The 24,377-nt window shown below is 40.0% G+C and overlaps 1 long non-coding RNA gene across 2 annotated transcripts in view; it reads left to right on the top strand.

Annotated features, from left to right (window-relative positions):
• Nucleotides 1-24,089, top strand: part of LOC101128024 (uncharacterized) — a 63,546-nt gene extending 39,457 nt beyond the window's left edge. The window contains exons 4-6 of one of the 2 annotated variants that reach the window (XR_008668249.2): nt 6,765-7,016; nt 9,160-9,284; nt 23,955-24,089. This is a non-coding gene — a long non-coding RNA (uncharacterized lncRNA). The remainder of the gene's footprint in view (nt 1-6,764; nt 7,017-9,159; nt 9,285-23,954) is intronic. The other variant, XR_008668248.2, reaches the window with a different exon arrangement.
• The last annotated feature ends 288 nt before the right edge of the window (nt 24,090-24,377 follow it).

A 24,377-nucleotide genomic window follows, 5' to 3' on the forward strand; every position in this document is an offset into this window, starting at 1 on the left:
TCTATTTACTTGACAATTCTATGTACTCATCTCATCTAGGCATCTATGATATCCAGGGCATCAAAGAGGACACTGGTTATAAATTTTCTAGTTATATGCCCTAGGTTCAAAGGAAGAGGAGCTTCAAGCTAAAATTATTGCCATTCACATTTTTTGGTTTTGCTGCAATACTCTCTTGCTTACTTACTGTTTTCATTGTGTAAGTTCTTAGCAAACATTTGATTTCTCTCAGCTGCCACTGTTTCTCTCACTGTCATTGCTACTATAAATACTGGGACTAATTGATTGGAGGAATGAGAGGCTTTAGGATTCTCTTGTCTGTAATAATTCATATTATTTTTTAAAAAACACAAAGCAAGGCAGCCCAGACTAGAGATTCTTGAAGACACAGGGTCCACAGGATCAAAAATGGCATTTGGGAACAGTAAGGGACAATGTTTCAGGGTTTTGTGAGCAAGATGATGGTAGAGCTGGAAGGATGTTTCAGTGGCAGATGGAATGTGTTTCCTCTGTGGAGAGAATAACTATCATTCCTTTGAACTAGTGTTCCAGGTAAATCTTTGAACAATTCATTTGAGAAAACATAACAAGGTTTTTAATAGTTAAACCTTCTCAGAAGAGCCCCGTCCAGTGTTTTCCTGCCAGACCACACTGCCACATGAAAGGGGAAACTAACTTATGTTAATGTCCAAAAGGCTGGGCTCTGGGAAAATAAAAGAAACCAAAAGATGAAAAGATGAGTGTCAAGAAATCCATGAAGGATTTTTCCAGCTAGTTGAATTGCTTATGCCAACTTCAGTCCTGATTCCATACTTAGCATGAAGAGGCAATGAACTCAGTGGGAAGGACATGAATTTGCTGCAACAGAGGTAATGAGTTGGAATCCCACCCCCCAGCACTATGGCAGTCACTAAGGCTGTGCACAGATAGTCTAGTTCTCGCTCCTGGGCTGCAGCCTAAGTTTGACCAATGAAATGTGAACACAGTAAGGCGAGTCACTTCTGAATGGCAGATTTAAGAGCAGATGCATTCTCTTTCTTTTGCTGTTATGATACCCAATATGCCAATTCTTGCTTCCCTGTTAGCTTGGGCCCCAGGGTGTGGAACATGATGATGCAGAGCCAGCCGCCCAGGGACTCTCAATCCCACATTCAAGTGGCATAAGAGGGAAGTAAACTTTTATTATTTGGTGTCCCAAAGACTTTGGGGTTGTTTGTTACTGCCACATAATTTAGTCTACCCTGATGAATACAAACACTTTCTGCAGATTATTGAGCATAACTCTTGTTCCTTTAAACATCAGGTTTCTCATTTCTAAAATGGCAATATCTGTAAAAATAGCTACACTTGTCCAATGGTCTAAAATTTGCACATAAACAGTAAATGCTTTTAACAATGGCAATTCTTTTCCTTGCCAGATCTCCATTAAAAAGGATGGAAGAATTTGTCTTCCCAAAGTGACTTCAGAACATATTTCCTTCACAACGGCTAGCCTTGGATGATAAGAATAGTACCAAAGATAACAAAAATTTCCAATGAACTTTATCATCAGGCTTTCATTAAGGAGCAGAATCCACTGCTTAAACATTAGCTGGTAAAATCTGAGGCTTAAAACTAAGGAATTTTATAGTTGAAAGGTGTCATATCCAAGAGATTTGCATCTCAATGACCAGCCGAGTAGGAGCTAATAGAGCAGCAGAACATCTGGCCAGAGTACTTTCCTGTTCCCAAACCTGAGAGGACGTCTTGCTACCTGCAAGGCTCTGTGAGCCAGAGTACAACCAGGAAGCTTGAGCCTTCCATCTGGCACTATTAAATATCCGTCCTCACTGCTCCCCACTATTGGATTTCATTCTTTGCGTTATATGTGTATGTCTGTGTCCCTTAGTAGACTAAATTTCCAGACCACCTTCTTTTCCTACGGGCAGTTCCTATTACAGCATCTATCATGGATGGTCACTAGGTCAGACTTTAAGCATTTCCTGTGAATGGGGACCTTACTGCATCCCAAGGCTTTTCTATCTATGAAAAGAGTCTTCTTATTTTACATACCAGGACAGACCTCTTTAGAATGCTCCCCTACTTCAAGTCCCATCTCCTAAAATAAAACAGAATACTTCTGCACTCTCTTCTAGGGACATTAGGAAGACAATTATCATGTTGACCTTTAATCTTCAGCTCTCTTCATGGGCTGTAATGTCTAGACATCTTATCACTTCTATCAGGTCTAGACTCTAGTTTTCACAGTCCCTCTTAAAATATGGTACATAGACCTAGTCTGTCAAGTAACGTACAATTACTTTGGTGCAGAAATAGCATCTATTATGGTAATGGTTAATTCTTCAATGACTGACAAGGTTTCTGGCTCATTACAGAGACTCAACAAATAAAACTAAATAAATGCATAAGTATAAACAGTACCCTCTGATGTGGTCTATGCCAGTTCATCTGAGACCACATCTTTTTATCATGACCACAGACCTCTGTCCCACCAGTTTTCACTGCACTTCCTTTTCCATGTGTGACCACATAGGAAAACATCTGACTGTTCTGTGTCTTATCAAGCAGTTGACTGCATGTGTCAAGATCATCTTCCTAAGCACTCTATGCAGCTGCTTTGCTGGCCTCCTCCCTGCTGTCATACCCTAGGAACTATCTCAGGACCTGCCACATCCCTGGGCAACCAAAGTGGAAAGTAGGGTCTTTCCCTGGCCTAAAAAATTCTACAAGGTCTGTTCCCTGCCTCCTCTAGACTCATCTCATTTCATCCACATACCTCCACCTGCACCTCCACCCTCCACCCTCCACCCTGCAGCTGTGCTCCAATCATACTGCTGTCTTCTGGCTCCTTGAAGATGCCATGTTTCTTTCTGCCTCAGGGCCTTTGCACATGCTGTTCCTTCTGCCTGAAAAAATCTCTCTCCCCCCTTCTACTCCCCTTCATCTAGTTAACCCTTGCACACATCTGCACTCAAACATCATTTTCTCAGAATAGTCATGCCAAACTGACACTCTAGGGCTGGGTGTTATTTGGTCTTCCTAGCATTGTATACTTCTTTTTCAGAGAATTAATCATAGTTCATAATTATGCAGTGTTTATGTTCCTCTCTAAGTTTCGTGAGTGCAGAAACTTTACTTATCTTGATCATTGTGTGGTACTCAGTGTCTAAAAGAGCACCAGACATGTAGTAGATACTCAAGAACTATGTGTTAAAAGAATGTGTCTGCAACTTTCTCCTTAACTTGCAAGCTGCATGAGGGTGGATAGTGTTATTTTTGCAGATCATTGTGTGCCTTAGGGAGGACCTACACAGTAGCTGGCACAAAGTAGGTACTCAATAATGTAAATAAATAAAGAAGGAAGGCAAGATGAGGGGAAGGAAGAACATGATGCAGACACATAACCAGTAATAACACCTCCTTTACTCTCAGAAGTGTCTCAGTTTGGACAATAAATTACATGGTCACTGTATTTATGTCTTATTAATGTTTTGAAGATTTTTTTAGGTCAGAGAGCAATGTATGTGAAATAAATTAGGACTTGGAAATGTGCCTTATCTCTACAGAGGAGTTACAAGGCAGTCAGGAAGCCAGATAGGACAATTCCATTTCTTATGGTCCCTAAGAAGTCACAGGAGTCTTACAGGTGTTCTGAGTCTCAAAATGGGCTGTCTCTATCCACCTGCTTGTGGAAGCTCAGATCTGAACTTGATTTCTTTTTTATATTAGTGGAAAACCAACATATCTCCAAAACATTTCCCTACCCTATAACATACAACACACACACCACACACACACAGATGAAAGATGTCTTGGCTCGGCTCAGTGGCTCATGCCTGTAATCCTAGCACTTTGGGAGGCCAAGGCGGATGGATCACCTGAGGTAAGGAGTTCAAGACCAGGCTGGCCAACATGGTGAAACCCCATCTCTACTAAAAATACAAAAATCAGCTGGGCGTGGTGGTGGGCGCCTGTGATCCCAGCTACTCAGGAGGCTGAGGCAGGAGAATTGCTTGAACCTGGGAGGTGGAGGTTGCAGGTTGCAGTGAGCTGAGGTTATGCCACTGCACTCCAGCCTGCAGGATGGGAGGGAGACTGCATCAAAAAAAAAAAAAAAAAAACCAGAAAGAAAAAGAAAAAGAAAAAGAAAGATGTGTGAGTCCCTCTGGGCTGCTATAACAAAATAACATAGACTAGGAGGCTTATAAATAACAGATTTATGTCTCACAGTTCTGGAGTCTGGGAAGTCCTAGATGAAGGAACTTGGAGATTTGGTTTCCGGTCTGGGCCTTCTTGCTGTGTCTTCACATGGTGGAAGGGGTGAGGGATCTCTCTTGAGATCTGTTTTTTTTTAATGTTTTTTTGAGATGGAGTCTCGCCCAGGCTGGAGTGCCATGGCATGATCTGGGCTCACTGCAAGCTCCGCCTCCCAAGTTCACGCCATTCTCCTGCCTCAGCCTCCCAAGTAGCTGGGACTACAGGCGCCTGCCACCGCGCCAGGCTAATTTTTTGTATTTTTAGTAGAGACAGGGTTTCACCGTGATCTCGATCTCCTGACCTCATGATCCGCCCGCCTCGGCCTCCCAAAGTGCTGGGATTACAGGCGCAAGCCACCGCGCCCAGCAGAGACCACTTTTATAAGTATCCTACTCCTGTTCATGAAGGCAGGGCCCTTATGACGTTAATTACCTTCCAAAGGCCCCACCTCCAAATGCCATCACATGAGGGATTAGGTTTCAAAATATGAATTTTATTTTATTTTATTTTATTTAGACAGGGTTTCACTCTTGTTGCCCAAGCTGGAGTGCAATGGCGCAATCTCAGCTCACTGTAACCTCCACTTCCCAGGTTCAAGAGATTCTCCTGCCTCAGCCTCCTGAGAAGATGGGATTACAGGCGCCCTCCACCACACCTGGCTAATTTTATTTTCAGTAGAGACGGGGTTTCACCATGTTAGCTCAAAGTGCTGGGATTACAGGCATGAGCCACCACGCCCAGCCAACATATGAATTTTGAGGGGACACAAACATCCAGTCAATAACAGGGGAAAGCAGAGAAGAGAAATATGTGACTTTTTATATTTTCACCGATCTCCAAAAGTCATGGCTTATGACCTGAAACTTTCCCTGTAAAGCTAGTTCATATTCCCTAGGACAAGCCTGATGAAAATCATGAAAGAGAGAGGTATGTTTGAGCCCAGATCTAAAGAAATCAAAACTATTCTGTCTTGTCCCTCTCCTTCACCTTATAGTAAAGTTTTCAGAGCTGAAATTCTGAACTAGTTTGTTAATCAAGTTTAATAGAGAACAGAGTTCATTCCTGACACTTAAGTTCTGGGAACCAACATAGTTCTCAGAGTCCAAAATCTATCTCCCAGCGTCCAGTGTAGTTTTTTTTCCCCAAAACTTCTAGCCACCTTGGACTTATCTCTCTATGTACTATAGTGATAGTTTACTGTAGCTAGGGTGCCCAGGGAGTCACTGAGACTCACTCCTTTCACATTTCAGTGTGAGTTGCTGAGCATATTCAACAGGAGCAGATACTTTCCACACACAAACACACACACGCACGCACACACAGCCCTTACCAATGCGTCTCAGTTCCTTTGAATATGAACACATATATGCTTACATTTAACCATAGGAATGTTTATAGGAATAAATGTTGCCACTCATGATATATAGACATGGTTCGGCAAACATATATATATATCTACATTTTATTCATATATATCAATTCATTCATTCATTCATTCAACACATATATACTAAATGTTTTCTGAACCTAGCTCTGTTCTAGTTGCTTAGAACATTAGTGAACAAATATAGTTTCATGAACAAACCAGAAAAATAGCCCTGTCCCTCCTAGAGTTTACATTTCAGCTAGCGGGGGTTGATGGAAGGGGAGGAGAGTAATGATAAAAAGTAAATGTAATAAATAAGTAAATTATATGATATCTTATAAGGTAATAAGTTCTAGAATAAAGTAATTTAGATAAGCGCATGGGCTGGAATGAGTGGGCTGCAATTTTAAATAGAATGATTGAGTGGTTATGTAGATTTCATTGAGAAGCTAATATTTGAACAGAGACTTAAAAGAAGTGATAAAATAGTCCTCATGATATCTCATGGCTTTGGTGTCTTCTCTGGTCTCATGACCTAAGATCCATAGTCTGGTGGATCTGATATGGGTATTTCATTTACAGGGAGCAACCAGTACAAAAAACTCTAAGGTGAGAATGTACTTGACATTTGTGGGACAGCAGGGAATAGTTTGGAATATAATGATGGAGGGAGAAATATTACAGTCATAGGGGAAATAGTCAGGGATGATGGGGACCAGATCATGTAACTCACATGGATATAATATATAGATGCTGTGTGTATATGTATGGTACACATACCTGGATGTGTTTGTATTCTTACTCTTAAATGTATTTTTAGACTTACATGTATTTTCATATAAATGCCTATTGTAAATGTATAGAGAAATATGTTATATTTGCATGACACCATCTATTTGATTATGCAGATATATGCTTTATCTATGCTAACAGATGTTCACTCATGTATCTATTGTGCAATTGAGTGCACATGTGAATTTATGGAATATGTGTAGCATCCTGTATGCGTGTGTGCATGTGTACTTATATACTATATTACTGTACCTGTCTACTAATAGCCTGCATCATTTCAAATGACAGAAAAGTCTCATGGGTGTGAAATTTTGTGAAATATCCATGCATTCGTGGTTTCTCTCTGCAGACACCTGGCAGGAGACAGAAACTCACATCATTCCTCCTGACCATTACTCCTCCAGAGAGAACCTTGTTCCCTGGCAGAAAGCTTCAGTGCTAAAACTAGCAAATATCAACAGGTTTCAAAGACTATGGATCTTAAGTCATGAGACTGGAGAAGACACCAAAGCCATGACCATTTGATTCTGGAAGAACATGCAAGTGTTCTATGACATCGATAAACCATTGGCCTCATTCTGGTGTTTGGCCATTTATCACGGTAGTTAAAAGTGCCAGCCTGTTCTTTGTTACATCCTATAAGATAATTTCTTTTCTTTTCTTTTTTATCCTTTTTCTTCAACTTGTTGCTGGCAAATAAATTGCTGATACATTCAGATTTCAATTTGAGATTTTATTCTTAAAAAGCTTTGTGTTATAGGGTGAGATATGAGATTGTTTTTTCTCTCTTCTTTTTCATTTTCCATACTTGCCAAAGTTGTAAACCTAAGGCCAAGTTAATTAAAGTCAATGGAGAATGTATTTTTTTATTAAACTTTCTCTTTCTATTGATTTTTTCCTCTCATACAAATAGTACAGACTTAGCTCTCGAAATCAAAAACACTGTAGAGCAAAGAAACAGAATAATTGGGCTCCCAAGATGATTTACAAACTCTGACATAGGATTTCAGAGATGGCTAAGATTTCAGAGTGGCTAAACTGGCAAGATGGTGAGAATCAAGGTCAGCTAAGGACAGACAGACCCAGCTGTGTGCCAGCTAAGGTTTGTGAGGCCAAATTCCCAGGTATATTTGGCTTATAAAAGCTGTGTTGGTTTCTCCATGGTGCAAACATGTGGACCATTGCAACAGCCTCCTAGTTTTTCTTTCCACTTTTATGCTATTCCCTCAGATCTATTTTCTATCCAGTAGCTGGATGTATCTTCCCAAGGAATAATTCTGATGATGCCATTTTTAGGGTCAAAGTCTTCAATAGCTTCCTTTAGTCGAGGGTCAGCAAACTACAGCCCATAGGCCAAATCCAGCTCAATGCCTATTTTTGTAAATAAAGTTGTACTGGAACTATAAGGAAGAGCTTTCTCTCTCTCTCTCTCTCTCTTCTCTGTCATCAATATGAACTCAAGGATTCCTATTTTATGCAACGAGTGGTTGCATAAAATGTTACAATCATTATTTATTTTGATGGTTAAATTGTCCTAGATTTGGCCAGCAGGAGCCCTTCAACCTGACTCTTATTTCCTTTGACTTGTTACCATAATCTTTGAGCATTTTTCTATTTTCCTACTTTCTGGTGCCAAAAATGTATTGAGCTCATCTTACACTTTTCCTGCCTCAGCCTTGGAATCAACCCTTTTTCCATGGGACCTTGTTTCCTTTTAGCAAAAAATTATATTTGGAAAGCAAGATATGGGAGCTGGGTGTGCACATTGCTACTGGAATGGCATTGTTTTTAGGTCCTTTCAGCAGTAAGAAATATATGCATATGTATATACATACATTAACACACATGCATATACATACATACATATATATACACATCTACATCTATTTCTACATCTATGTGTATATATATATATATATACATATTTTAAAACAAAGCTATGAGTTTACTCCTATATCTCCAGTTCCAATCTAACACTTCAGGTTTCTCTCTAGACTTCTCCTTTCCATATTTATAAATCTCTTCTCCAATTATGCTCAATATTGACTCTGATATTTTAACAAACTTAAGAGCAACGATCTTTTCTTGCCTTTGCATTCACCAGAGAGCTGCCAATGTGTGCAAAATTCAGGGACTCGATAAATCAGTGCTGTTCTTTAGTGCCTGGGCCAGGGGCAACCTTGGCTTTAGCAACGAAACTACAGACTGGAGAATTTTCAAGAAATCCGGAGGCTAGTTCTATGCCTCACTGTCTGCATGTGACAAGCGAGCTCTTTAACTGACATTATGGGCTTCTTAAAATGAGAAATGAAAAAAATATTCTCAAAGTCTCTCTGAGACTCTCCAGAGACAGGTGCTGTATAAATTTAAAGTGTAATCATTGTTGCTGTGTGGAAAAAATGTTCTCCATCCATCTTGTTCTACAATAGATGGAGAATGTTCGCCAGGATCACTGCTCTTCCCAGGCTTCTAAACAGGTAAAACAGCTAAATATTGCATTAGATGCGATGGCATCAGTCAAAATGAATTATAAGCAACACTCAACTCTCGTATTTTTAAAATTTATTTTACTTAAAAAAATGCAGCACAACATAGGGAATACACATGAACCTATCTTGCTACTTAAAGTAGGGAATGCTTTCAACTCAGGTCAGATGGGGCATGCTCTCTAGGGTGAAGCAATAGACAATAAGCTAGAAGTGTCCAGGTGGCCTCAACCAAAGATAACTCTGTCTTTTCTTCAGTTTGCAGCATCACACAAAATGATGCTCTCTCCTGCCAAGTCCTATTTTTTGGGAGGAGGAAATGGATTAGGTCCTGGAAGTTGTCATAAATGCATCAAGTGACTTTCTCAGCATCATCTGAAACAGTAAGTGAAGAACAAAAACTCAAAAAATGCTACCCTCTCCATTTACCTAACAGCTGCTTTCTGGCCTCCAGATGTAGTTTTCTTAGAGCATGATTATTTATTGCTGGCTATATTTCAGTCCATTAAACTTAGAGACTTATACAGACATAATCTCAGTTTCAAGCCCTGCCTAGGATCAGACAGAATAGCCAACATAGAGGGACCTTTAGGAAACTTCTTGTCTAATTTCATCTCTTTATAGATGAGAACATTTTATAGATAAGACTTGTCCAAAACAAGTTCCACTCTACCATGCTTTACTTCCCTCTCCCTTGTGATTTGTCCTCCTGATTTAAAAGCTGTATCTTGGTTAGAGGTCAGCTCTGGGTTTAGCTACTTTTCAAGATATCACAGTTCCTCAAAATAATTTTTGATTAAGAGAAAATGATAAACTAAGATTTTGCTCTCAGTCTCAAACTGCATGCTTGGCATAATGGAAAATGCATTAAAATGACTCTTATTCTAACACTGCCACCAACCAGTTGAGTGATCCTAACCTTTCTGAACCTTAGTTTCCACATCTTTGAAATGATAGTATTGGATTAAAATATCCACTCATTCCCCAAAAACGTATTGAACAAAATAGAAATCCTTCCCCCCACCTACTTTATTTGGCACCGGACCTTGGGCAAATTACTAAACCTATCTGTAACTCAGTTTTCTCATCTGTACAATGAGGAATAATAGAAGTACCTACTTCATTGCTTTGTTGTGAGGATTGAATGAGATGCCCACACAAAGCACTTACAACAGCAATTGGCATATATGGCAAGTGCTCAATAATTGCTTGCTGCTATTATTATTATTACTACTCTTCTTTCCATGCTCCTATTCTTGGCTCGTGCTGTTTCCTCTGCCTGAATTGATCTTCCTCTCATCTGCACGTCCAAATCCTACCTGCCCTTCAGGGCCCACTTCAAATACTCTCCCAAGAAACCCTCCCTGATTCTCACCAGCTTCTTCCCTGGAACACCCACCCATGGTACACTGACATCACCATCTCATTTAAATATCATGTATACTCATCTATTATCTGTCCCTCAAGGCTTCTTGATGGCAGTGTTTCCATCTGACTCGTCTTTGAATTCAAGTGGCTTGTGCAGAACCCAGCAACTTGTAGGGAATTAGTAAATATTGGTTGAATGAATGAGGTATAACATTGCTAAAATAGTATGTCTACACTGGTTGTATAAATGGTTATATCAATCCAACCAAGAGACATTTTTTTTCTAAATGTTGTTAATTAAAAGCTGAGGATATAGAACCCCCCCCCCCCAAAAAAAGAAATCTACATTACTGATCCTAAATGCTAGTCCTTAGACCAGTTCAATCCAAATCATCTTTGGAGTTCTTTAAATATGTGAAAACCTGGTACCCATCTCCCAAACATTCTCATTCAGTAGGTTTTTGTGGGAATAGAGGTGACTCAAAAATCTTTATTTTTAAAAGGCTTCACAAGGGATTGTGATGTATAGACAAAATGAGGATGCTCAAGTGTATATTATGTCTAACAACTTTCTTAAGGTTTCCTCCCCCAAATGACTAATTTTAATATGTAACCATAAAGTCCGAGAAGTTTTTGCTCTTTTTATGTTGTCATAATCAATGGGTTTTTGTTTCCAGATTGAAGATCCTAAAAAAATGATAGCAGCTTTTAAGAGGGACTATAGTGGAACAAGCAATATTCTAAGTGACAAGAGACATAGATTCTAGAATAAACTTAGCCAAATATGTATGAGCTCGAACAATCTCCTTTGCCTCTCCAGGTTTTAATTTCCCCATCTTTAAAATGGGAGCAATGACAACAGCAGCATGCAGCTAGTTTGGAGATTTTGAAGTCGGATTGGCTATTTAGCATTAAGCCACCATGCTGCTGGTTGATCTTGCTAGATACAAATCTGTCATAAGTGAAAGCATCTTGACGGTGTCTTGGAAGCTGACTGGAAAAATACTGCTTTTAGCAGTACCTTTAAAGCAACAGGAGCTTTTCTGCATTGCATAGACACAGAATGAGCTTTGTGTAAACTGTGCTGTAGCCACGTTATTCTGAAAGCCCATTGGGAAGATGCCAATAGTAATTCAGCTCAAATAATCTCTATTAGCCATAACCCTTTTGGTTGCAAGAGACAAAAACATGACTGAAATTATTTTCGGCTAGAAGGATCGAGGAGACTTGCAGCATAGCTTTGAGAACAGCTGAAATTAAAGACATGAATGCTGCAAGTGTCTCTGCTACTCTTTGTGTATTAACTTTATGTGCTCAGCCTGGCTTCCTCCACACTGCAAGGGATATGGCTGTTGCTTATATTTTCATCTCCATCTTTGCCACCAGAGAGGGACTGCGTTTTGTCTTGTTCCAATTTGGGAATTCCTGGGGAAGGACTACTCTGGCTTGGGTCACATGTCCACACCCTGAATCAAACATCTGAGGTCATGGAGAAGTACACTGATTGGAAGATCCTACTAATATTAAAAAGTTTGAGGAAGAGAAGGAGCAATTGCCTCTATAAAGGGATGCTACTCCTAGAAAAATGATGGGTGCTGAGAAGGCCAAATGATCAGTGCCTTATGAACTGTCCCATAGGTATTTAGGTAGATATGGGTAATAAAGTTCTTGTGAACTAGCCCACTACATGGAATGCAATGTAAGGAAACACAGCTTGGTTCTGACACCAACTAGCTGTGTGACCTTGGACCTCATCATTCATCTCTCTGCATTTTGATTACTTATATAAACAACTGTCTTCCCCCTCACCCCGCCTTGAGTAGGGCTCTTTGAGATTGGACAGAAGGTATTACTTATATTTACATCTGCAGAACTGAGTACAAAGTATAGCCCTTAATTAGTACCCCATGATGCGGGTGTTTTTTAAGTTAATATCCAAGCAAAGTTTTTAATGTTGCTTACTGAGATACTTGTAACAACTAGATTTTTTTAAGGAAGAAAAGGGTGAATGGAAAATAAACAAACAAGATAAAGCCAAGTGCATACCATAAAGTACTGTTAGAAACCAATGATGATACATTTGCCTTTAAGCTTCCTAACAGTCAGAGCAAAGATGGGAGATGAAAAGACACTCTATAATTAGGGTTGCCAGATACAGAAAAATAATAACAGAAAGCCAAGTTAAATTTGAATTTCTGATTAAAATGAATAATTTTAGTATTCTATATTTATGCTGTATTAAGGATACGTTTATACTAAAAAAATTATTTAGTGTCTATCAAAAATTTAGCTTTATCTGGATGTCCTGTATTTTATCTGGCAACACAATCTATAATCAGGTTTTCCATACCCAAAAGATAAGGACCAAACCAGTTGCTCAGGTGAAGTTGAGTTTTTCCTAATACCAGATTTCTCCTAATAAAAGAGTAATGGGATGCCTAATAATACTTGGTTAACTGAGCTTTCCCAGACTCTTGGTTTTCTCCTCTGTACAATGAAGGAGTTTGAATCAACAGCCTATAAGCCTCCTCCTTGTACCAATGTCCTGTGATTGTTTGTGATTTTTCATACCCTAGGATTATGCTTTTTGACTAGATGGCTCTGCTGTAGCCAAAAACTACCAACTGGAGTACTTTCATTTAGCTGAATTATTCACTTCACTCAAGGTGGTGATGTAGCCATGCTCTGATTCCCCAAACCTTTTGTGCCAGTTCTGGCTGGTGGCTCTTGTGCCCAGCCCAAAAGGACTAGAGAGAGTCGCTTTCCCTCTTTCACTCATTATACATGTGCATTTTACTGCTAACCTCCTAGGCCCAGCAGGAGCAGTGGTGACTGTAGCTTTCCCGAAGGAAGTTAAACTGAGGGCTGGAGTGTAAGTACTGCCCAGGAAGCAAAAGGAGACTCAGGGAAACAAAGCAACTAATCCTAGGTGGTTTGGCCAGTAAGTCATTGAGTGCTGACTTATATCCAAATTCTACAGCCTTTCCGCTATGTAACACTGTCTCACAAAGAAGCTGAAGCCCAGAGCCTTGGAGAAGTTTGTTTAGTTTACCACAGTGGGACCTAAGTGAAGCATTTATTGCCCTAGTGAAGCTCTCTGAGTTTAGATTCTTTTCTTTAACTTACTATTTTTATTATTTTTTGAAGCCTGCATGTTTGAGAAAAGAGTCTGGAAAATACTTTCTGCTCTCTGAAATCAAGTTTTTTTTGTCTCATGGACCAAACTGGTAATATTTCAATGAAAAGATGTCAGGCTTACAAGATCAGGCCTCTAGACCACGCTTCCAACCTTCTCACTTGGTTTCTGTCTGCCCTGAGATGGCCTAATTCAGTAGTCAGACAACTGTTTGCATTTCCCTGAAGATACCACATCCTCCCAAGCCTTTGAGCCTGTCCTTACCTTTTCCAAGATCCAGCTCAAGAATCACAGCTTCTGAGAAATCTCTCCTAGTTCTCTCAAGCAGAGCAAGGCATTGGTCAATCAGCTCTGAGTGCCTACAACTCTTACTACATAAGATTGTGATTCTTCGTTTACACATCCTTTGTCCACTAAATCATAAGGTCCTTATAAAAATTTTTGTGTTTTTATCTGTTTATTTTATATCTACATACCTCCGGCATTTAATGCAGCGCCTAGCATAAAGTTCGAGCTCAGTAACTATTTGCTGAAGGGAGAAAAGAGGAAAAGGAGGAATGAAAGGAGGGAGGCAGGAATGAAGAAAGAGTATTTGTATTAGAGTTCTTCAGAGAAAACCAAGAGAATCTCTCTCTCTCTCTCTCTCTCTCTCTGTGTGTGTGTGTGTGTGTGTGTGTGTGTGTGTAGCGAGAGAGAGAGAAAGATTACGAAGTATTGGCAAACATTCATTGATGACATAGGCCAGGTAGTCCCATGATCTGCCCACTGTGAACTGAAAAACCAGGAAAGTTGATGGTGTAATTTGAAGGCCTAAGAGCTGGAGAGATGATGGTATAAATTCCCATCTGGGTTTGCAGGCCTGAGACAGGATCGTCAAGGCAGGGAGAAGATCGATGCTCCAGTTCAAGCAGACAGGCAGAGAGGGTGAATCCTCCCTTCCTTTACATTTTTGTTCTATTCAGATCCTTAATGAATGGGATGATTCCCAGTCACACTGGAGAGGGCAATCCACTTCACTCAGTCCACCAATTCAAATGCTAAACTCTGGTAGAAACTCCCTCACAAATAGATACACTCAGAAATATTGCTCGGGCAGACATCTGTACATCCCATGGTCCAGTCAAGTTGACACGTAAATTAACCTATCACAGTTTCTGTACAGTCTGCAGAAGAAAGGAAGCCCACTGATGTTTTGTTTGTTTCTTCTATTATTATTCTCTTGGTGACTTCTTTTAACAGTTTCCTTTTATTTTTTTGTGGGCTTTATACATAACCAATTTTTAATAAGTCCCCACTGTTTTTTAATATTGAACCATTAGGATTAGGACTTACAATTGTCTGGACTGTGCCACAAGGTCTGAATCAAGGCTCAAGATACATTGGGAGGAAATCTGTCATTATCTACCTCAGTTTTTTCTTTGGTCTGTGTCTTCTCTCTTTGTACTTTCAGGCATAGGCTCAGTTAGTTGCTCATAATATAAGGATAAACGCAATGAAAGCAATTTGCCAGTGCCATTCACTTGCACATCCAGTCATGTCAGCAACTGCTGCCAATTTTCCTTCATAAATATTTTCCATATCTGCTTCATCTTCTCTAAACACCCTGCCACTGCGTTGGGCCAAGCTTTCCACCTCTCTCTTCTGAAGGATTACCACAGCCTCATGGTGTTCAACCAGCCTCTCCACTTCCCTACCTCTGATCTATCCTCTATCCAACCACCAGAGTGAGTTTACTAAAACTCAGCTCTCAATTGCTTAATTGTCTTTGTCTTCTATTAGTCTTCAACAAAAAGAACTGGTTTCTCTAAGAGTAACACTGTTCGCATTGGATGAGAGTCTACCCTAATAACTTCATTTTAAATTGATTGCCTCTTTTAGGACCCTGTCTTCAAATAAGGTCACATTCTGAGGTGCTGGGGATTAGGAGTCCACCATATGAATGTTGGAGGGGCACGGTTTAACTCATAACATCATCCATCCAGCCCCTTTCATACCTCCTTGTTTTTACACACATTGGTCCATTTGCTTGAGATTCTTTTCCTCCCAGCTCCTAAGTGCCACAGGTAGATTTGAATAATTAAAATCTTCTATTTTCTCTTCATCTTGTTCATCATTTTCTTGTATTCCTCTTCTATTATAACCTTTCTTTCAATGAATAATATCTATTGGCTTCCATATCTATCTCTCTAATTTGCCATTTTGCCATTTTTGTTCCTAGTGCCTAACAGTTTTTGGCATAGTGTGGATAATTAGATGTGTTAGAATAAATAAATTAGAAGGGATGAGACACAGAAACTGACACATAAAGTGAGAGCCCCAAAAAGCTTAAAAAAGTTATCCAAATGAAGAAAATGAGGAAGAACTTTCCAGGCCTGTGCAGATAAGTGACACAATGTGATGTGTTTATGGAACTATTAGTATAAAAATTAGTGAGTTAGAAATTATAGAAAGTGTGACTAGAAATGTAGGCAGAGACATATTATAAAGGGCCTTGTGAGCCAAGGAGTGTGGTCAGTATCTTATACTCATTCATTCATTTTATACACACACACACACACACACACACACACACACATTTACTGACTTCCTAGCACATCATGTTAAATCATTGAAAAGTCTCAAGAAAGGAAATGACATGGCCACATTTGTTTATTAGAATGTTATTAGTTTTGGTAGCAAAGTAAAGACAGATTGAAGAGAGTCAAGACTGGAAACAGGGGGGCCATTGAAGAAGTTGTTGCCCTGGCCCAGGCCTGAGATGATAAATAAACCAGCACAGATATTACAGAGATTGGGGTGGGGTGGTGGGGGGAATCACAGTAATACTTAGAAAATAAAAGCAAATAAATTTGATGGCTGATTAAACAAGAGACATAAGGGAAGTTAAGGAGGAAAAGATAAATCCCATGTTTGGCTGGGTGATTGGTTGGATGATAGAGCCATTCCTAGAAACTTCAAAGATAGAAGAGAATCCAGTTGGAATGCATTTAGAGGTGGGATGGAGTAGGGGATAAAATACAGAGGAAGATAAAAGTTGAGTTGAGTTGCAAGTACTCAAGAAATATCCCATGGGAGATAGCAGATAGATGGCCATCTCTACCAGTCTGAAACTTGAGAGAGGTTCTGGCTGGAGATGTGGATACTGTAGTCATCTACATAGAAAATATAACTGAAGTCATGGTAATAGATCCATATTTCAGAGAAAATGGACATAGTGAGAGGAAGTCAGGATTAATGATAAAACTCTAGGCTTAGTAGCAGTAATCCACCAGCTTTGGCTTTGTCCTATTTGTTGGTAACTCACATATTTGGAAGACTACAGACTTTCTAGGTTCATATTGAATATTGTCATCTAGGAATACATTAGTTTATGAAAACAAATACAATCAAATCCATGACTTTGAAGAGTGACAACCAAAAAAAAAATGCCTCTGGTGATCTCATTTTATTTTGTTCATTTATTTTGCTGATTTTTTTTATTTGGAGTAATGCAATGTATTAAAAATATAGTCATTATTCATAAACCAAATCTCCCCAAGGAACTCATTCAAAGTTATAATTGCAATAATTAAGTTAGATAAAACAGGTAAAGGTTATCTAACCTCTCTTTTCACCTCCATGAAAGAAAACATAGAAGTACACGGAAGTAAAAAAGTCTTTACCTGGCAGGGACCCTATTCAATCGTCACACAAAATGGGAGGGCTGGAAGCCTCCACTTTGAGGGATGAAAACCTAGCTATCAATAATGGGCATGTGACAATTGATCTTTACTAGTAGAGTCAGCCATTTGCAGATTCTATTCTGTCAAGCTACATAACCATGTTCCCTCCCCTCAACATCTTGTTTACTTTCCACTGTCCCAGTGCAGCCATCCAGCCCAGAACACAAAAAGAATAGAGTTGATGAGCCCTCTTTTCCTCAACAAACACCTGTGGTAAGCGAAGGCTGTGTCTACTTCTTGACTATTGTATTAATATTTGTCTATTCTTAAACAGTCTGTCCAAATTCTCAATTTTCTTCATCTGTAAAATGGAAATTGTACTGATTTTTCTACCTAATACTCTTGCATTACAAACTACCTTTGGGTTTGACTGTTTTCCCTCTAGTAAAATCATTCATAGGATTTTTTCTGGCAGGTTAAGCCTTTCTAATTCCTTGGTTGTGGTATCACAATACCCTTGACATAAAAACCCCACTTCTCCACATTATATTGAGAAAATAATCCAAAAGAAAGAGTAAATTTTGTGCCATAGACATTCTTTGAAATATTATCTATCGTAGAAAGATGATATCTCACAACAGGAGATTAATTAAGTAAATATTCACTTAACAGAATTGTATGCAGCTCTTAAAATGGCATATTTATGAAGAAAGAACTAAGAGGGGAAAGGATAAAGGTGATAGCCACTTATATTTCTATAATAATCATAGCTATATGAAAATGATTTAGTCATTTAGGCAAGGACTTTAAGAGGACATTCATAAATGAATTTTTAAAAGTCAAATTCTAATAATCTTGTGGTCATCCCTGCTATTTCCATTTAACGGAAGAGGAAACTGGACTCAGGAATTGCCCAAGACCAGTTTTAATATGTTGAAGTGGCAGTATTGTGAGTGCATTTTCTTCTTGTCATTGTGTCTTCCATTAATGATATTGGATGATTTTATGCAATTTTGTTTCAATATTTGCTAGAAAGAAGACTGGGACAATGAGTTCTATCTTGTAATAAGTAAACAGCGTGTTCATTTTTAATTCTGCAATTAGAAGTATAAACTTTAGATCTGGGCAGTCTCCGTATTCCATTGCTATTGGGGAAAATGCCTCACAGTCATTTTGGAGGTGAGTTCCTCCCACTCTCCATGTCCTGGGTGCTCAAATGGAAAGGTCTATTCACCCCCAACCTTTGTCTTTTCCCATAATCACTCATGACAGTGGCTGAGAATCTCTGTTGATCATTAATTGGATCAAAGAAATAGGCTTGAGCCATCTCTTTGACTGAAATTGTACCACTGTTGTGAGCCCCATGGCTCTCTCGCTCTCTGTAGCTTGGCTCCAGCCCCTTTAAGACTGCTCATGCAAGCTAGCTCAGCACATCGCTGAGAGAAAACTTGAAGACTCACTTAAATGATTGACCTATTTCTGGGCTCTCTGTTGTTGCAAATTACAAGAATATACTGTGTGCATTTTCAGGTAATTTGATACTATTACCTTAAAACTCACTGGTTCCGCCTCCCCTTTCCCTCCTCTGTTCAGATGGAATATCTGACCTTTTCCCTTGGCAGGCTGCTTCTCTTTTCCAGGTAACTGATGATGATTTTATACCCTGGATGATAATCAATATGTAGAAGCTGTCTTTATTGATTTGGATAAAACCACCAATTATGGCTATTTTGAGCAGAGCTCAATGAGATTAGATGTGATTACATGGCAATGGGGTGTGAGCCCATCAGCAACTCAGGGGCTGCTGTGAGGCTATTTAATTGTTACAGATGAAATGAAAATGGGTGCTTATAACCACTTCCCACTCAGAAGACATACCTGCACACTTCACAGGGCAGAACCTCCAGGCTGGACCACACCTGGCCATGCACTCAGGACTCTATGAGTCTGGTTCACAGACAGCACAGATAAAATGGCTCAAGGAGAACAAATGGCCTTCATGAATCCTGTTTACTCCAGTCTCGGCTGTGTCATTTATACAGAAATCAGAGGCAGCAACGTTTCCAAGAATATATGGATTTCAGACAGATCAGTAAGAATGTCAGGCAGCAGGAAAAGAACACAGCAGGCTTTAGCTCAGGCAGTATCCTTAGCTTGGAATGTTGGCGTGTCCTTCCCAGAATCCCCATCCTGATAGTCCCAGATTCTCTGCTGCCTCCTCTGAAAACTTTCCTTGTCATCTTTTCTGGAAGATGATTCTATATCCTAGTCATTAGGGACATAGATCTTGAAGTTCCCCTGTTACTTCTTAGTTAAGTAACTTTACACAAGTTACCAAACTTTTCTATGAACAATTTGTACAATAGGGAAAATACTGAAATACTTAAAACTATACTTGGCCCTCATCCCCAGCCTTCCATTTGCAATGAAAAAGAGTTGGAGCCAGAGATTCCAGTGCACATCTCTGCTCTCTATGCTTCTCAGCTATGTAGCTATGCCTACATTTCCTCATCTGCAGTAGTTACATGATTTAGCATGTGCAATGGCCTCAGCCTACCGAAGGTGTGCTCTCTCCCTGATTATTATTTTTCTCCTCTCAATCAGTTACTGAGTGGATTGTCTGGATCTTAGACATCTAGGACCACACGTTTCCCCCAGTCATTGAGGGCTTGGTAGCACAATATGATCATAATAACAATAACAACACAGTCCTATTCCATTCATTGATTCATTTATCCATCCATTCATTCAAGAGGTGTTTATTGAGCATTTATTAAAGGAGGGACTATTACGAGCACTGGGGTATATGGTGCTGAGCAAAACAAATGAGGTGTCTGAAACAATGGAGCCTAAATGCCAATGGAAGGGGAGAGATACTAAACATATGGAAACAAATAAATGGAACAAGATAATTTAAGTGCTGTGGAAATATAAATCAGGGTTATGTGACCAAGAGTGACTGGGACATGAGCATTGGGAAAAGGCTGTTGATTTGATTAGACAGTGCCTCTCTAAAGGAATGACATCAAAACTATGACCTGGAGGCCACAAAGGATCTTTTCAGGTGAAGTTCTGGGAAGAGTTGCAACAAGGTCATTAGGTGGAAACAGACTGGTATGTTCAAGGAATATCAAAGGCAATCTGGACAGTCCATGGCAAGCAATGGGGAAATCTCTTTGAGCAAAAACGCAGGTGCTCCCGCTCCACTGAAGTCATTAGCTCCTATTTATTTCAGGATTCCTGCACTGACTCAGGAACAATCATGACTCAACTCCTGGCTCCCTCGTGGTGACTCTCCAGAGTCACACTGAATGTGGGGCCTGGGCTTTTTGTTCCTGCAGTTCCTGCTATGCCATTTGATATCTCCAGTGTTGACAGAGTTCTAGCCACTGCCCTGTTCTCTTTCATAATCACCACACTAGAGCAAGGACAGAGATGTGTGTTTGGGGAACAGAATATTTCTCCTTATGTGTATTGCACTCAAGACTTAGATCACAGAGCAGACTTGTGATTAGTTCTCTTGCCAGCCCTAATTGAGTAGAATCTATTTATACAATCTTGTCTTCAGTTCATTCAGACTACCCTGGAAGTGGCATCCTGGAACGCTTTTACTAATCTGGGAGTTCAAGACATTTAAAATGTATGGAATCATGCTCTATTCCACATAACTCTTCTCTTTTCTAGTATACTTAGTGGATAGGAGCCCAGACGTGGGGTCAGATGGACCTGGGTTCAAGCCCATTTTCCACTGATTGAGTGAACCTGAGCAAGGGAAATAATCTCCCTGTGCCTCATCTTCCTCTTCTGTAAAATAGGGAGAGTAATAATAACTGCATCATAGCTTATAAAACACCAGTACAGGACCTATCATATAAAAAGACACAATAGTTTTTCTTCATTGTTGTTACTTTTGGACCAAGATGTGCACCTTGACCTTCTACATTTTTTTTTCTTTCTTTTTTTTTTTTTTTTGAGATGGAGTGCAATGACACAATCTCGGCTTACTGCAACCTCAGCCTCCAGGGTTCAAGTGATTCTCCTGCCTCAGCCTCCCAAGTAGCTGGAATTACAGGCACCCACCACCACGCCTGGCTAATTTCTGTATTTTTAGTAGAGGCGGGGTTTCACCATGTTGGCCAGGCTGGTCTCGAACTCCTGACCTCAGATGATCCACCCACTTCAGCCTCCCAAAGTGCTGGGATTACAGGTGTGAGCCACTACACCCGGCCCTAACTTTCTTCTTTTAAGAAGAGTTCCTTCCCACTTCCTGTGACACTAAGATGTGATTTTTATTCTCCATGGTTGGGACAAAAATGAGACACACCCATCAGCTGGTTTGTTGAGTTACTGATTTCTTAATTACTGAGTTACTGATCCGTCCAAAGAGGATCCCCAGACCCTCATATAAGTAAAACTCTTCTCAGCAGTGCCTGAATTTATAGGAGATAACACAGCTGAGTTCCTTTTTTGGAGTTCCTTAAAACTGCACAAAACAAAACAAAACCCAGAGCTCAGACTATACTAGCTACTCTGATTTGTGCAGACACCTGGACATGCATTAAATTCACGGTGTCAGAAAACAAGCATGGAAAACCCACTGAAGCACCAATCCATTTTTCCCCTCTTGCTTTTCATGTGTTTTTGAGTAACCAAAGAACATTCTTGTTTAAAGTAAAAAAAAAAAAAAAAAATACTAGTATAGTTTGCTTTTGGAGAGAGCTCCTTATAAAAGCTGCAGGCTTTTGGGGGGCTGAAAAACAGAACAATTGGAAACTCCAAGTGTGACTTCTGGCCCCGTCATTTAAGGCCGAATTCTTCTCTCTGAGACACAGTGATGGTTCCCACTGCATAACTCCCACTGCATGACTCCCGCCACGCACTTAAGTCCTATTCAAAGGAAGAGTAGCCACTCAGCCTGCAGCAAAGGTAGAATATGCAATAGTTCTGTGGTGTTGTTGGAAGAGGGCTGACGAGAGAGAATTTTCCTGCTAATCCTCTATCCATTCTGACACCAGCCTGGCATTTGGGAAGTGGAAGGGAGATAAAGATTAGGACTATGTAGGGTGAGCAGAGACATGTAGCAGCCTATATGCAAGTGTCGCTTCTCAAATACGAAACTGAGAAATAGATCACATTTTACACTGAAATTTTGCACTGCTTCTGAGCATCTTGCCAAGAGCTATTCGAAAGACAGCAAATATTTTAGGATTAAGGGTCTCCAAATCTGAGCAGAATAGGCCCAGCCGTGGAGTAGGTCAGCACTTCTGAGGCAGTTGCTTTCAGTTTTCATGGCCATGTTTGTATCCATGTCATGACTGAGTCAGGAAACCCGCCTGTTCTGTTTTGTTTTGTTTTACCAGTTTTGGTTGTTTGACCATCAGATTATACAATCGCTGAGACTCAACATGCTACAACTCAACTTGGCTGCAAAGATAGCAAAACATAGCATTTTTAAAAATCTGCCAGTCTTTAGAGAGTTGAATTGCATAATGTCTGTAGCTTACCAAGTGTTTTTCCATCTTCAGTCTGATACAACCAAACTGAATAGTCTTGACAAGATGATGTTTATGGTTGCTAAGACAGAAAACAATTCCCACCTTAAGCCCTGTTCCCTCTTCCCTCTGCTTGCTCCCTGGGTGACTTCCTTCTTTCCTTTATTTAGTCATTCAATTGGTTTAAACTTCATTTTAACAAATGAATTCATTCCAATATGCATGTGGTTTTAGCCACCACCTGATGCTGATGGCAGCCTGCTCCCTCTTGTCATCCACAAGTGAGTACTACTGTCTGCTGCATGCACATTTCCACCTGGCTGCCTCATGAACACTTCTGCTCACCCTACATAGTCCCAAACTCTGCATTCCTCACACTTAAATGTAAAGCTTAACTCATTCTCTTTCCTCCTCCTTCTTCTGAATTTCTAATTGATGGAAAGCTATCAGCACATTTTGCCTAAGCCAGAATACTAGGTATAACTATTGATCCAGCTCCCTCACCAATCTTATACAAATTGATTAATAAAACTTGCCCACTCTGCCTGTTAACATCCCTGAATTCTGTGCCTTTTCCTGTTGTTGCTGTCGCTCAAGCCAACCTCATTTCTTACTGAGATCACTGCATCAGCTTCCCATCATTTCTCCCCACCTCTATTCTTGTCCAATTTCAATAGATTCTATGCAAGTAAGAGTGATCTTTCTGAAATGCTTATTTGACTATGTCACTCACTACTAAAATCTTTCAGTGGCTCTCCGTGACCCTCAGTCCAAGCTCCTTTGTTTGGCTTAAAAGTTTTCCATACCTTAACCCTTTCCTACCTATATAGCCCTGTTTTCTACAGCCATCTGCCTACTTCTACCCTCCAACTCTCCCCCAGTCTCTCTACCCGCCTCCCCAGCCTCCTTTCTCTCTCTCACTTCCCTGCATAGATGTATGGACCCCTTGCTTCTTAAACAGCACTCCTCTTCTCTGCCTATTTCTTTCCTTTTACCCATAAGTTAGCTAGTGGAACATCCTCCAGGAAGAATTCTCTCATCACCCTCCTCCCTTATTAAACTGTGACCTCCTTAAAGATAGGGCCCATGTCTTCTTCACTTCTCAAAGTCGATTTCTAGCAGAGGGCCTCCCACATGGTGCTTCATAAAAACTCAAAGGTTGAGTGAGAATTTCCATCTCAGTGTATGACTGACAGTCTAAATGCAGCTCTCAGCCCAACATATTACCCAGAAGGCCTCAAGGACCTAGTGAAGAGTGACTTCCTGGGTCCTCGTGGGTTTTCCCTGCATCCTGAAGTGGGAACACAACTAAATGGCCAGCACTTACAGTTAAAAGCCAAGCAAACCTTCCACACCTTTCTGGAAGTTCACAGTAGCTCTGCTTTCATTTTGCAGATGAGAACATTGAGGCAAGGGAACAGGTGGCCAAAAATACCCTCATAGCCTTGAGAAAGTCCATCTTGATGTTATCCAGTGAAACTTAATGGCAACACAGGAGCCAGGGAGCCTGCTTTATTTTGGAAATGAAAAAGTCAGTACAGTTGATGAGAATTTGAAGAGAAAAGACACAACAAAGTAGAAGGCTAACACCAATTCCAAACAATCGTAAAGAATCATAATAAAGTTACTATGAATCAAAATATCTCATATTTATCTCATTTATTTCTCACAATTATCTTTTTATTCCTGTTTGTTGTAGGAAGAAATGAAAGCTCAGAGAAGTTCCATAACTTGCCCAGAACCTCACACACACTAGTGAACAGCCTAGTCAACATTTGAACACCAGTTTGCCTGATTTCAAAGTCTACATTCTTGAAT

Source organism: Gorilla gorilla, chromosome 13, assembly GCF_029281585.2.
Source record: "Gorilla gorilla gorilla isolate KB3781 chromosome 13, NHGRI_mGorGor1-v2.1_pri, whole genome shotgun sequence".
Taxonomy (NCBI): domain Eukaryota; kingdom Metazoa; phylum Chordata; class Mammalia; order Primates; family Hominidae; genus Gorilla; species Gorilla gorilla.